A 15,105-nucleotide genomic window follows, 5' to 3' on the forward strand; every position below is an offset into this window, starting at 1 on the left:
AGAGACTATGCTGGTTGCGGGTCGCCTCTAGAGATGCAGCTCGCCTAAATCTCCGTATCACCCATGCTGCTATGCCCATTAGGCCGTTAGAGGTACATGTGCCTGTGCAACAAAAATGCACAGCAAGTGTAGCATGAGCACAAAAAATAACGTGTACTCAGTAAGTATTCCATCTAATCTCGAAGAAGTAGAGACGAGAGGTCGACTTTGATACTTACTAGTGGTCCAATGATAATATACCAATAATTTAATAAATTGAGTATTTTCATAAAAATGACGGTAACTCAAATAGCATGAGGCAAGTAAAGAATTCTTTCGTTTATAGGAAATTCCCAAATTCATTTTCATCATTTATACATTTATCTTAGGCCAGAGAGAAACAAATATCAACATCTATGAATTTCAAGGCAAGCAATACAAGCATGCACAAATCATGCTGAGGTCGTACGGCTCGATCCAACAAATATTTAAACTGTGCACTGCCAGAGGGTCGAATGGCGCGAACCATAGATGCATCTATTACCCTGCTCGCGAATCATACATGTGACGCGGTCAAATATAAATAAACAATCACCTCGCTCGCAAATCATACATGCGACGCAGGTACACGTAGAAACACGCATTCAAACAGTCAATCAAGACTTCATCAGGGAAAAATAATTACCCAAAGAAATAGTCATTCTCTTTAACGGTCAAGAAAATGATGTTTAATTCCTTTAGAAATTCATTTACCAATTCAATATGATTTAAGCATTTTAAATCAACAACAAGATTCCAAATATTACAAGTAGAGCATGTTTTTGGGTCCTAGACTACTCGGACTTATGCATAATAGTAGCTACGCACGAACTCTCGTCACCATGTGCGTACGTAGTCCCAAAAATAGGAGCACATATCCAATTAATTCACCTATAGGGATAATTACCTCTTATAAGGTTAGAAAGGAGACTCACCTCGCTTCGAAGCCCACTTTTCAATCCAAGATTACGCTCAAACCCTCAATTCGGTGTCGGACAATCCAAAACTAATGAAATAGTGTATAAACTAATCAATACATGTTCAAAAATTCATAATCCAACTATTAAGGTGATTACCCAACCCTAAATGTAAGATTGCTAAAATCTACCCTCGGGCCCACGTGCCCGGATTCCGAAAATTTTTGAAGAAAGTTGTTACCCATAACCTTATGAAGTCAAATATATGATTTTTACCAAATTCCATAACCATTTTCGTGGTCAAATCTCATTTGTATACAAAATCTAGGTTTTCATCTAAACCCTTGATTTTACCAATTTTTGCATGTTAATCTATTTATAATCTATGTATTAAACTCATGTTGTGTAGAAATTACTTACCTCAAAGTGCTAGGTGGAAACCCTCTTCCAAAAGTTCCAAATATCGTCCAAATCCGAGACTCAAAACTCAAAAATGAGTAAAAAATGTCTGAATCTCGTTTTTTAGGCATTCTGCCTAGGCAAGTCGCATGTATGAAATGCGACTTTGTCTGATTTTCGGGCAAAAAATGAACTACTATCAGCCTTCAGTCAATGGACCATAACCTTTTGTACAAATGTCCAAATAATAAATGACTTAACTTTCTGGAAAGTAGAATCAAAGATCTACAATTTCATATTTAACATATTTTCAGATTCCTTATAGATTTTGAGATATAAGCTTCCAAAATAGGCTCCTCACATTGAAAATTTCTGGGAAAATTGCAAAATAGCTTTACCAGCCTTCACTCAATCGACCATAACTTTATGTACAAATATTTAAATAATGAATAGTTTATCTTTCTGGAAACTAGAATTCAAGGGCTACAACTTTTATGTTTTGCAAATTTTCAGATTCCTTATAGATTGTAAGATAGGAGCTTCCAAAATTGACTCCTTGCATCAGGAATTTTCTGGCGAAACAGCTTCTGCAACAGAATTTCAGCAGCTTTCTTTGTCCGAAATCCATTCCATTAACCTTTCGAAATCCACCCGAGGCCCTCGGAACCTTAACCAATTATACTAACATATCCCAAAATATGATATGAACTCGCTTGAGGCCTCAAATCACATCAAACAACGTCGAAATCATGAATCGCACCCCAATTCAAACTTAATGAACTTTAAAATTTCAAGCTTCTACTTTTCGTTGCTTAAACCTATCAAATCATGTCCGATTGATCCTATATTTTGCGCACAAGTCATACTTGATATTCCGGACCTACTCCAACTTCCGGAATCGAAATCCGACCCCGATATCAAAAAGTCCACTTCCGGTCAAACTCCTCAAAAACCTTCAAATTTCTATATTTAGCCAAATGACTCCAAATGACCTAGGGACCCCCAAATTCACTTCTGATCGCGCTTCCAATACCAGAATCACCATACGGAGCTATCCCTAGACTCGGAATCCCAAACGAACATTGATAACACTGAAAGGCACTTTAACCCAAACTTATGAAATCCTATCAAAAATGCTAACTTCCACAATAGGTGCTGAAACATTCCCGGGTCTTCCAAAACCCGATCCGGACATACACCCAAGTCCGAAATTATCATACAAAACCTGTTGGAACCTTCGAATCTTGATTCCGAGGTCGTTTACTCAAAAATCCAATCTTAGTTAAGTCTTTCAACTTAAAGCTTCCGAAATGAAAATTCTCTCTCCAAATCAACTCCGAACTTTCCGGAATTTAATTCCGACCATGCGTACAAGTCATAATACCTGAAGTAAAGCTGCTCATGCCCTCAAACTGTTGAATGACGCACTAGAGCTCAAAATGACCGGTAGGGTCGTTACATGGAGTTCCAAGACCGATTAGTTATTTGAGTATGTGTTTTCGGTCAAAATAGTACAGGTGTTGCGCCCCCTTTTGCTCGCAAAAATCGGGTTTGTGACATTTGGGAGGACAACTCGTTCCCTTTAGGTAATTGGGTTTGAATTGAAGAGTCGCCACCTAATGATTAAAGTGCATTAGGACACTAGGAGGGGTTTGTTTTGAGTAACCAGAGAATGGGTAAGGGCTTGAAATTATCCCAAGGGGAAGGTGTTAGGCACCCCTCAGGATCTACTAGTGTGGTTCCGGCCAAACTATTATTGTGACTTAAGTGAAAATAATACATAGGCAAATAAAGGCTTCAAATAAGATGGGATTTTCACGTAATGGTTACAAATAAACAAAAATAAGAAAAAGGAACTAAAAGAGTTGATTTTCTTAAAAGAAATGGTTAAAAAAAAGATTTTAAAAAAAACAAAGAAAATAGAGGAAAGGGGGGTCCTAGGTTTATTAATAATATGGATCATCCCACACAACATCCGGTAATCACTCCTTAGTGAGGGGCTACACGTGATGTTATTGTGTGGTCATCATATCCATATCTACCCTTCCCACACCGTTAAGGTATTAAAGCGCAGATCGGTCTTATTTACTTATTGCATGCTATTAACCGCCTTAATCCTATCAGCCCCGGAGGCACTTGGGACTACTATTCCCAAAAGGGGATAGAAGTCGGGTTTATTTGTGGTTTCAAAGGTAAAAATACTAAGGCGACAAGCAAAAACATATATATAGCAAGTATGGGGAAGCACATAAACAACTAAGGCTCAAACAGACATCCTTAAATCAAAGAAAAGCATATAGTTTAGCATGTCTTACATGTACTGATTAGGGTCTGATTAAACTTAAAAGTTGGGGCCGACTGATTTATTGCATATTTCAGATAAGAAGCCCGAATCAGGCCTTCCTGCTGGTTGTAGATAATAAAATCTGATTCAGTTCATAAACTGTCCTATGGCTTGCCTAAGTGATAGACGAAACCTATAGGCATGATATCTACTGATTTCAGAAAAAGAAGAGGTATACTGATTTTAGAAAAGGTTGTCAATTATTCAGGAAAGACGAGTTTTGACTAAAGATCATAAATTCTGCAGACATTAGACATTGTTGTTATTGGTTTTAGACTTATAAGTGTGTGAAACGTTTCAGACTTGGTTGATAGTTCCTATAGGCATGCTTTGTATGTGTTGCTGATTTTTTTTAAAAAAACCTTTTGGACATAATAAGAATGCAGAAACCCTATAGGCATGACATCTAATTGTAGTTGATTTTCAGAACTTATAGACATATTCTTTACATGCATATGCAAAAGTCACGATATCTACATGAAAGTGCAGGGTCCCTATAGTCAAGGTATCTAAATGAGAATGCTGAAGATCTTATAGACATGGCGACTAAATGCAGAAATCTTGTAGGCATGGTAGCTATATGAAAAAATGCAGAATCTTATAGGCAAGTTATCTACCTCTTTTTACATACATGGTTACCCTTACCTTTTCACTAACCATCCCCAAAAGTTATTTACAAGTTATTAAAGTCCAAATAAAATAAAGAAAAATGCATCAGAAATTGAAAATTACAACCAAAGGAGAGCCTGATTCAGACTTCCTGTCTGAAGTATGAAGTAAACCAACTCCAAAAATCATGTTTCAAAGCCTTTATCCCACTTGGGTGTGTCATAGTTCCCTAAGAGTTTCATAAGAACTCCGGGCAGTCCTTACACTCAAATGTATCACCATTTTAAGCCAAAGTGCAGTGTGGAAGGGCCAGCCCTCAGGTGTCCAAGTACAGAGGGAACTCAAGGTCCCAAGGCAAGGGGGCAGAACTTAGGAACTAAGAGAGAGTGTAAGTGCAGAATTCTGAAAGGGGGAAAGACAAATGAAAGCAACACACATGGGGATATAGGGAATGGGGAGTTGCAAGAGGCAAAAAGCAGGCTAGTGGGCATAACCCAACGATGGGAGATGCTGGCACACCCATAAGCCTACTGGAACACATTGTTTAGAGGTTAGGATCCCCTAAGGGATCAAGTGTAATCATAGACAACAACTTGTATATTGCCATGTTTTAAATTGTAACTCAAAGCACATAAAGGGAAATAGGGAATAGAGATTCATAGCAAAAACAAGCAAAAGGGAGTCAATATGCTAGTTTAAGTATTTAACTCTGCAGAAGTAGTAAAGTAGGCATAGATGCAGAAAGTTGTAAGTAAACACATTGTGGGGATGCTGAAATTTGAAATTAGGACATACCAGTTTCAAAGAAACAAGTAGAGAAAAATGTAGTAGTCTGGTAAAAACCTCAGTGCAGACAAAAAGAGAGAGTTCTATTATGTGAGTAAGAGTTTAGAAGAGATTGTGAATTGTGTTGTCTGCCGTCTTTGTTGTGCCCTTTATTGTGTAAAAACCAAGTAGAAATAAGGTAAGAAATAATTAAAGAGTTGATTGTCAATCAATTACACAAGACTCCCTTTAGTTAAGGGATTCATATTCAAACGGGTATAAACCAATTAAGGAAAGAAATTAATCAAACACTTTGTGCAAAGTAGGCAATTAGGGGTGAATACATAAAAGTTATTTAAGGACGGGGTTTTTGAAATACACGATTTGTGCAAATAAGGTAAGCAAATCAATTAACAAACAGTAAATCAAAAGAGTCTGAGATTTTGCATGAATGAACCGAGTCAGAAGATGGGAAAGGTTTTTAACTTAAGGGAAATCAGCAAACAATGGAAAGGGAATCAATTAGACCCATATTCAAAGAGAAGTAGGAACTAAATTCAAAAGCTACTTTAAAGGGAAGTCTATAATATATAAGGAGCATACAAACATGTTATGCATGAAGGAAGACTGTAGTGTCATTGTAAAGTCAGTAGAAAATCCAGTATAGAAAAGTTTAGCAAAAGGTCAGAGTCATATGAAAGCAAGGAATAGGTATGAAAGAGTTAGGGGATTTGAAATAAACCCTAAGTTCAATCAAATCACATAATCAGCTTGACGGAACCCCCAAATTCTAAGGCTTCCACATTGAATCAAGTATAGAGATGAGAAGGCAAGTAGTTGAAACAGGCTCAGAGGTTTCAGAGTTGAAACCTCTTGCATGCTTCTTTCATCAACAGAAACTCATGAGAAAAACATGATAGCAAAGTAACATGCAGAACACAGTAGAAGCACTCAAAAGAAAAACACTGATAGGAACAGTAAAAGAAACATGCTTAAGAGATTTTTCAGAAGAAACTTAAACAGGGCTTAATAGAAGGAAAATAAGGAAACTTAAGAACTTAGCAGGAAAATACAGTAGGAGAAACATGTTGGAACATAGTAGAAGACAAAAAATATAAGAACACAGTAGAAAAGCATATGAGAGCATAGTATGGAAAACATGGTAGAAGAACATACAAGAACGGAGTGTAAAAACTCAGTAGAAGAACATACAAGAACGGAGTGTACATATAAGAACGGAGTGTAAAAACTCAGTAGAAGAACATACAAGGTAGAAGAAATCATTAGAACACAGTAGAGGAAAATCAACACAAAAGACAAAGGAGAGAAAGTCAGAGAAACACTTAAACATTTTTAGAAAACACTAGACCAGAAACGAAGCAGTTTTGAAAGTAATTTTTGAAAGAAAAGTTAGGGAAATCATTTGAAAACTCAAGGAGAGCATAGATACACAACGGATCTAAGGAAATCGGAGAAAACCTCGAAGGGTTAGGGTTTCAAAAGAACACTAGAAGTGAGATAGGCTTTGAAAGGCCACCGATCTGAGTTGGAGAGGTCGGAATCAGGCTCAAACCACCATGGTACGTCGGAGATGGCCGTAGAACCTTGAATCAATAGAGGTCTGGGTGCAAACCTTCAAGGTCAGTCCTCGAATCTTCAGGTATCAGGCACGTGGGAGCAAGAGAAGGTGAGTATAAGACTCTCATAGCCTGAGAAGCTATAGATTCCGGTAGGTTTCAAGGTAGAGGTGGTGGTAAGAGGCGGTTAGGATTTTGGGAATGTTCGAGAGAGTTTGAGAGTTCAGAGGCGGATGGTAGGTGAGAAATAAGAAGGCTAGGGTTGTCGTTTGGGTTAAAAAAGGTAAGAGTGAGTAGGGGTCGTTGATCTCAAAGATCAACGGCCAGGATGAGAGGGGTCTGGGTCGGGTAGGATTTAATCGGGTTAGGGGCGAGTTTAAATTAAAATTGGATTGGGGAATTGAGATTGGGAATTGGGTTCATTTGGGGCTCAAATAAGGCTAAAATTGAAATAAACGGGGTTGACATTTAAATAGCCATTTTTCCCTTGTTTATTTTATAAAAAAAGTAAAATAATTTCTGGAAATATTGTACTAAATCGATTAATAATATGTAAATATTAAACTAAAAATACTGGAATCAGATTTGTAATTATAAACACAATTAAATCTTAAAATATGCTAAAATTGCAATTATATGCAATTTAACTTTAAAATGCTAAATAAATCTGTAAAAATGTGAAAAAATTACCTTAGCTATATTTTGGTATAAATATGAGAATTAAATATAAAGGAGTTACCAAAAATGATAATTTGGGAAATAATTATTTGTTTTTCTGATAAAATAAGGCGATAAATTGATTTAAAAATCTTTTAAAAATTGGAAAAATAATAAAACACTTGGACATGCTTATATATGCATAAGTATGCTATTTTGAAAGTATTTTGCATATGAAAAATATATAGGAAAAAAATTGGGTATCAACAGCTGCCCCTCTTTACCCGGGAAGGATGAAAGAGTTGTCGGGTAAAGATATAACGGCCAATTTTGACCGAACGGAATGGTTTGAAGAGTTTGACCGAGATCTGGCTCCTGAGCTGCCTACATATCCCTGGTCTTACAGGAATTAGGCCATATGTAGTCCAGGATCTGTCGGAGGAATATGCCGATGGAGATTTTCCAAGACGGACGCGAGATTTAGGTTAGGATGGACGGCTAAAGTCTAATAGGGCTGCGGGAACTGGAGCGGGATTGCTTCTACTGAGACGGCCGCCGCTCGCCGGTTTACCTGCAAACAAGCAATGTATTGTGCGGAAATTTAAATATGATGCAAGTTCCCATCGGACCATGAAATGTTGTCTTTGGACGGTTAGGATGGCGTCCTCAGACCATGATGTCCTGGGCCATGAAGCGTATAATAAGGATTCGCAGGCCATGAAATGGTGCTCTCGGGCTATGAGAATGATGCCTCCGAACTATGATGCCTTTGAATAATGATATGCAAAAGATAAAAGGGGTCCTCAGGCCATGGCATGGCATTCTCGGGCTATGAAAATGGTGCCTCCGAACAATGACGCCTTTGGACAATTTTGGCGATCTTTCAGCCCATGGAATGCAGTAGGTGGCGATCTTTCAGCCCATGAAAACGTAAAATAAAGCGGTGATATTTTAGCCATGCAAGTGTGAAGGTGGCGATATTTTAGCCATGCAAGATGTAAATGAAGTGACGATCTTTCAGCCGATGTAAGATGTAAATAAGGTGGCGATATTTCATCCATGCAAGATGTAAATAAAGTGGCAATCTTTAAGCCGATGCAAGGTATAGATGCAGTGGCAATCTTTCAGCCGATGCAAGATGTAAATAAAGTGGCGATCTTTCAGCCATGCAAGATGGAGGTAGAGCTTAACCTCGGAAGGCAGAATGGTAGCCTTATGCAATGCAGAGAATGCAGATGGAGGTAGAGCTTAACCTCGGAAGGCAGAATGGAAGCCTTATGCAATGCAGAAAATGCAGATAGAGGTAGAGCTTAACCTCAGAAGGCAGAATGGTAGCCTTATGCAATGCAGAAAATGCATATGGAGGTAGAGCTTAACCTCGAAATGCAGAATGGTAGCTTTATGCAATGCAGAGAATGCAGATTGAGGTAGAGCTTAACCTCGGAAGGCAGAATGGTAGCCTTATGCAATGCAGAGAATGCAGATGGAGGTAGAGCTTAACCTCGGAAGGTAGAATGGTAGCCTTATGCAATGCAGAGAATGAAGATGGAGGCAGAGCTTAGTCTCGGAAGGCAGAATGGTAGCCTTATGCAATGCAGGGAATACATATGGAGGTAGAGCTTAACCTCGGAAGGCAGAATGGTAGCCTTATGCAATGCAGAGAATGCAGATGGAGGTAGAGCTTAACCTCGGAAGGCAGAATGGTAGACTTATGCAGGAGTAAAAATAGCAAATGGCAATAGAGTTTTCTTAGCTGATAGCGGATTGTGGTATCATGATTGTAGGGGATATTGTGCCTGCTGGGGACAATGTTGTGTGCGGATAGTAGTTGTGAGCAAGGGTAACGGTTCAGAGAGTTGTATTCCTGAACTTTGTGAGTGAGCACATAGTATATTTGATGATTTTGCAACTCAAATGTCTGCATCCAAAGAAAAATCGCAGTTTGTAAAGGGGGAAAGGTTAGTTCATATCCCCGTTGGCTTTGCTTGACCTGCTCGGCTTTGATATAGTGATACTATACGTATCATTGGGGTAGCGTTACTAAATAGAGCGATTTCAGAAATACACATGCATGATTTTAGAAAAATATAAATGCATAATTTAAGGATAATTTTCTTTAGATGAACCAACGACCGCGACATGGTCCAAGACATTGCATCCTTTCTTGTTACGAAATTTTGAGGGTCCTCCTCAAAATTCTGCCCCAGTTTACTGGGTTGCTATTTCTGACGGCTACTCGCGGTGAATGGCTGAAATCACTTCGAAATTTTGAGGGTCCTCCTCAAAATTCTGCCCCAGTTTCCAATAGCGGGGAAAATGAAAATTTTATTGAATTGTGACTGAACCCATAGGGCTGCCTACATATCCCCTCTTAAATGGGAATCAAGTCAGGCGTAGTGCAAATTACATCATATAAGGAAATCATAAAGATTACACATAGTATCGCTTGACTGCGTCTGAATTGATCAATTTTGGCCAAACTTCTCCGTCCATTTCTGCAAGTATGAGGACTCCTCCTGTCAGAAGCCGGTGAACCATGTACGGACCCTTCCAGTTGGGAGAGAATTTCCTTTTGGCTTTATCTTGATGCGGAAAACTTTTCTTTAACACCAGCTGCCCCAGTGTGAATTGTCTCCGCTTGACTCTTTTGTTGAAGGCTCTGGACATTCTGTTCTGATAGAGCTGACTGTGGCAAACTGAATTCATTCTCTTTCCGTCTATAAGAGCTAATTGCTCGTAACGACTCTTCACCCATTCTACGTTGTCGAGCTCTGTTTCCTGTATGATCTTTAAGGAAGAAATTTCTACCTCAGCGGGAATGACTACCTCTGTATCGTAGACCAACATATAGGGGGTTGCTCCTGTTAATGTGCAGACTGTGGTGCGGTATCCCAATAAAGCAAACGATAACTGCTTGTGCCACTGCTTATGCTTCTCTATCATTTTCCTTAGTATCTTCTTGATATTCTTGTTGGCAACCTCTACGGCTCCGTTCATCTGAGGTCTGTAAGCTGTAGAATTCTTGTGTTTGATCTTGAAGGTTTCACACATGAATTTCATCAGATCACTATTGAGTTTGGATCCATTATCAGTAATGATTGACTCTAGAATCCCGAACCGACACATGATACGGTCGCGGACGAAATCCACCATGACTTTTTTATTCACCGCCTTGTAAAATGCTGCTTCAACCCATTTGGTAAAATAATCAATTGCTACTAGGATAAACCTGTGTCCGTTTGATGTGGTGGGTTTGATTGGTCCAATAAAATCCATTCCCCAGGTAGCGAATGGCCACGGCGAGCTTGTTGCATTAAGCTTATTTGGAGGCACCTTTATCATGTCTGCATGTATCTGGCAGCGGTGGCACTTTCGGACATACTGGATGCAGTCTGTTTCCATAGTTATCCAAAAGTAACCAGCTCAGAGTATTTTCTTTGCTAAAACAAAGCCATTCATATGTGGACCGCAGGTCCCTGCATGAATTTCCTCTAATAGTTTGGTGCTTCCTTTGCGTCGACACACCTTAGCAATCCTAAATCAGGAGTCCTCCTATACAGGATTCCTCTACTGTGAAAGAATTTGTTGGACAACCTCCGAAGTGTGCATTTCTGAGTAGGATTTGCAAGTTCTGGGTATTCTCCTTTCATCAAATATTCCTTGATATCATGAAACCAAGGCTTTCCGTCTGCTTCTTCCTCAACATGAGCACAGTAAGCAGGCTGATCATAGATCTTTACCGGAATGGGATCAATGAAATTCTTGTCTGGATGTTGTATCATGGATGATAGGGTAGCCAGTTCATCGGCGAATTCATTCTAGACTCTGGGAACATGCTGGAATTCTGTCTTTGTGAACCTCTTTCTCAACTTCTGCACATGATGTAGATAAGGGAGTATCTTGGAGTTCTTGGTCACCCATTCTTCTCGGACCTGATGTACAAGCAAGTCTGAATCCCCAATTACTAGCAACTCTTGGATGTTCATGTCAATGGTCATCTTGAGCCCTAAGATGCAGGCTTCGTACTCGGCTATGTTGTTGGTACACGGGAACCTGAGCTTGGAAGATACTGGATAATGTTGACCGGTTTCTGATACTAGGACCGTTCCTATGCCAACTCCTTTGAAATTTGCTGCTCCATCGAAAAACATTCTTCAACTGTCATAGGATTCTGCAATGTCTTCTTCTATGAATGATATATCTTCATCAGGAAAATATGTTTTCAAGGGTTTGTATTCTCCGTCCACGGGATTTTCAGCAAGGTGATCTGCTAGTGCCTGTCCTTTAATTGATTTCTGAGTCACGTAGACAATGTCAAATTCACTCAACAGGATTTGCCACTTGGCCAGCTTTCCAGTGGGCATGGGCTTCTGAAAGATGTACTTCATGGGATCCATTCTTGATATGAGATATGTAGTATAGGCACATAAGTAGTGCCTCAACTTCTTATCTACCCAAGTCAAAGCACAACAGGTGCGCTCTAACAGAGAATACCGAGCCTCGTACAGGGTGAACTTCTTACTGAGGTAATAACTTCCTCCCCGTTTCATCATGCTGCCCTAGAACACAACCGAACCCTCCATCCAATACTACAAGGTAGAGTAATAGAGGTCTACCCGGCTCAGGCGGAACTAAGACCGGTGGTGTTGATAGGTATTCCTTGATTCTGTCGAAAGTTTTTTGGCAATCATCAGTCCATGTGGTAGCGGCGTCCTTCTTCAACATCTTAAAGATCGGCTCACAGATGACCGTAGATTGTGCTATGAACCGGCTGATGTAGTTAAGTCTTCCCAGGAAGCTCATTACGTCCTTCTTGTTCTTTGGCGGTGGCAGTTCTTGAATAGCTTTGACCTTAGATGGATCCAGTTTTATCCTTCGACGACTCATAATGAAACCAAGTAGTTTTCCGGTAGGAACCCCAAATGCACATTTCGCGGGGTTTAGTGTTAGGTTATATCTTCTCAGTCTGTTGAAGAATTTCCTTAAATCTTCCATGTGGTCAGTGGCTTTCTTGGACTTTATGATGACATCATCTACATACACCCAAATCTCCTTGTGTAGCATATCTTGGAAGATAGTAGTCATGGCCCTCATGTAGGTGGCCCCTGCATTCTTTAACCTGAATGGCATCATCTTGTAGCAATACATCCCCCACAACGTAGTGAAAGCCGTTTTATCAGCATCTTCTTCATCCATCCAGATCTGATGATATCCAGCGAAGCAATCTACAAATGATTGCAACTCATGCTTGGCGCAATTTTCGATCAGGATGTGTATGTTTGGCAAGGGGAAGTCATCCTTTGGACTGGCCCGATTGAAATCCCGATAGTCGACACAGACTCTGACCTTCCCATCCTTCTTTGGCACTGGCACGATGTTGGCTAACCACGTCGGGTATTCTACTACCTTGAGAACCTTACCTTTGACCTGCTTAATGACTTCTTCCTTGATTTTTAGACTCATGTCGGGCTTAAACTTTCTAAGATTCTGCTTTACCGGTGGACATGTTGGATCAGTTGGCAATTTGTGAGCCATAATAGATGTACTCAAACCGGTCATGTCATCATATGACCAGGCGAGTATGCCCTCGTATTCTCTTAGAAATTCTGTGTACCCTTCCTTTTCTGACAGTTATAAGTGAACATTGATTCGTGTTTCTTTGATGTTTTCTACATCTCCCAGGTTAACAATCTCAGTCTCGTCCAGGTTAGACTTCGGCCTATTCTCAAAGTTCTCGACTTCTTTAACAATCTCTTCTGGTATATCATCTTCCTCTGAATCTATGTCTGTTTGCTACGTTGTCTCGTTGCATGTCACAGCCATTGGTTCATCAAGATAGGTAATAGTAATGTTGTATAAATAAATTAATGAGAGAAAATAATAAGAGTAAGATTTGTAAGGAAACCGAAATGCTTTGATAAACTTCATAACTGTTTTGAACATTGAAAGATCTTATTGCGAAAATTCAAAAATGCGAAAGGAAAATCAACTAGTAAAAATAAAAGATAGTGCATAATGCTTTGTTCAGCCTTGCTACCCCGAGGCTTTCCGGGCTTTGGTGGTTCTGATGGTCCAATTGTTGAGGCGTGCTCCTCGGCTTACGGCTTGTATGGAAGGGCCTTGTGAAGTAAAATGATTATGTGAGAGTGCATGAACTAACCTTTGAGGAAGGGAATAATAAAAACAAAAACAAAGAATAAAATAAAAGGTAACCAAGTTAGTGAGGATCATAAAAGGTATTGCAGTATTTAAACACATAGTGCGGGAATTTAAATCGTGTCCTAATTTGGGGACCTCTTTGTGCCCGAGGTAGGCCTAGCGACAAATTGATTTGGAGAACTTAGGATGCTAAATGCCTCATTTTATTGATAAAAAGTAGACGAATCCCAAAACGACACTAAATAACAGGAAACAAAATGTCACTAGTGGCCATCGGCCTTATTACATTTCTCAAAGCGAAAGAACAAGCTCCTATCTATTTGGTCCCAGAAGGACCTTCCTCAGGTTGAATGCTCTCGTTGATCAGATCCTCCAGTTTGCGTAGGTTCACCAGTAAAAAATGCCTTTGCCAGGTGTTCTCCTTCGTTTCCCTTGGCGTTCTGGCAGTCGGTGACTCTCTTCCTCACTTTCCCTTCCAATTCCAGCAGATTGTACTCAAGATATTCAACTTTTCGCTAGCTTTGGCGGCCCTCTCTTTCCACTCGTTGATTTGGTCATTTAATGGAAGACTACTCCATCAGTCTAGCAAGAGTGGGGGCATGCTAATCATACCAAAACGGGGGACCTCGTGCCTCATTTTCTGCAAAACAAATAAGGTTAGGCCCTTACCCCCACCACACTCGACTATTTAATACCAACAATTAGCATGAAGCATTTAGTTCTCCAAATAAATGCACAGAACGTGGTGATGTCCATTTGGGTTTTAGGGAAACCCAGTGGACTTTAGACAAGACTATCTTAAAGAGTCATTATGCGGACAACATAACTGACTCGGCTAGGTTTGACCATGATGCATGCAAAATTAAACAGAGTAAGGTTTCTATAGGGTTTTAGACTAGTACCCTTGAGCGGACAACTCAAGAGGGAAAGGCACGGAACCGTCGACTACACCATTGATCGACTGGTTTTACCGCAAATATGCCTTTGCCGGATTTAGGGGTGATAATATCGGAAGAGCGCAACCACTCATTATAAGCGTTGATATGGTATTTTGTTTGGCACGAGTGGAATATGATGTTGAAAACATGTTTATGCAATAACTAAAGTAGGTTGTCATGTATTTGCACGTTGAGAAAGTAGTAAATACAACAGTTCTCCATAATTTAAAGCAGTAATAAAGGAAAGTAGTAAAAGAAATAAAGGAAAGAAATAAAAAGACAAGTCAGTTTTGTAGTTGAAAAGGGGAATTGAATACTTAAAGGTATTAAACAAATAAAGGCATATAAAGATATGTAAAGTTACAATAATAGCTTGAAATGGTAAAAGCCTAAAAGAAGTCCCCAGCAGAGTCGCCACGCTGTCGCACCCCCTTTTTCTCGCGAAAATCGGGTTTATGACATTTAGGAGGACAACTCGTTCCCTTTCGGGAATTGGGTTTGAATTGAAGAGTTGTCACCTAATGATTAAAGTGCATTAGGACACTAGGAGGGGTTTGTTTTGAGTAACCAGTGATTGGGTAAGGGCTTGAAATTATCCCAAGGGGAAGGTGTTAGGCACCCCTCAGGATCCACTAGTGTAGTTCTCGGCCAAACTATTGTTGTGACTTAAGTGCAAATAACACATAGGCAAATAAAGGCTTCAAATAAGAGGGGATTTTTAC

Source organism: Nicotiana sylvestris, chromosome 3, assembly GCF_000393655.2.
Source record: "Nicotiana sylvestris chromosome 3, ASM39365v2, whole genome shotgun sequence".
NCBI lineage: Eukaryota > Viridiplantae > Streptophyta > Magnoliopsida > Solanales > Solanaceae > Nicotiana > Nicotiana sylvestris.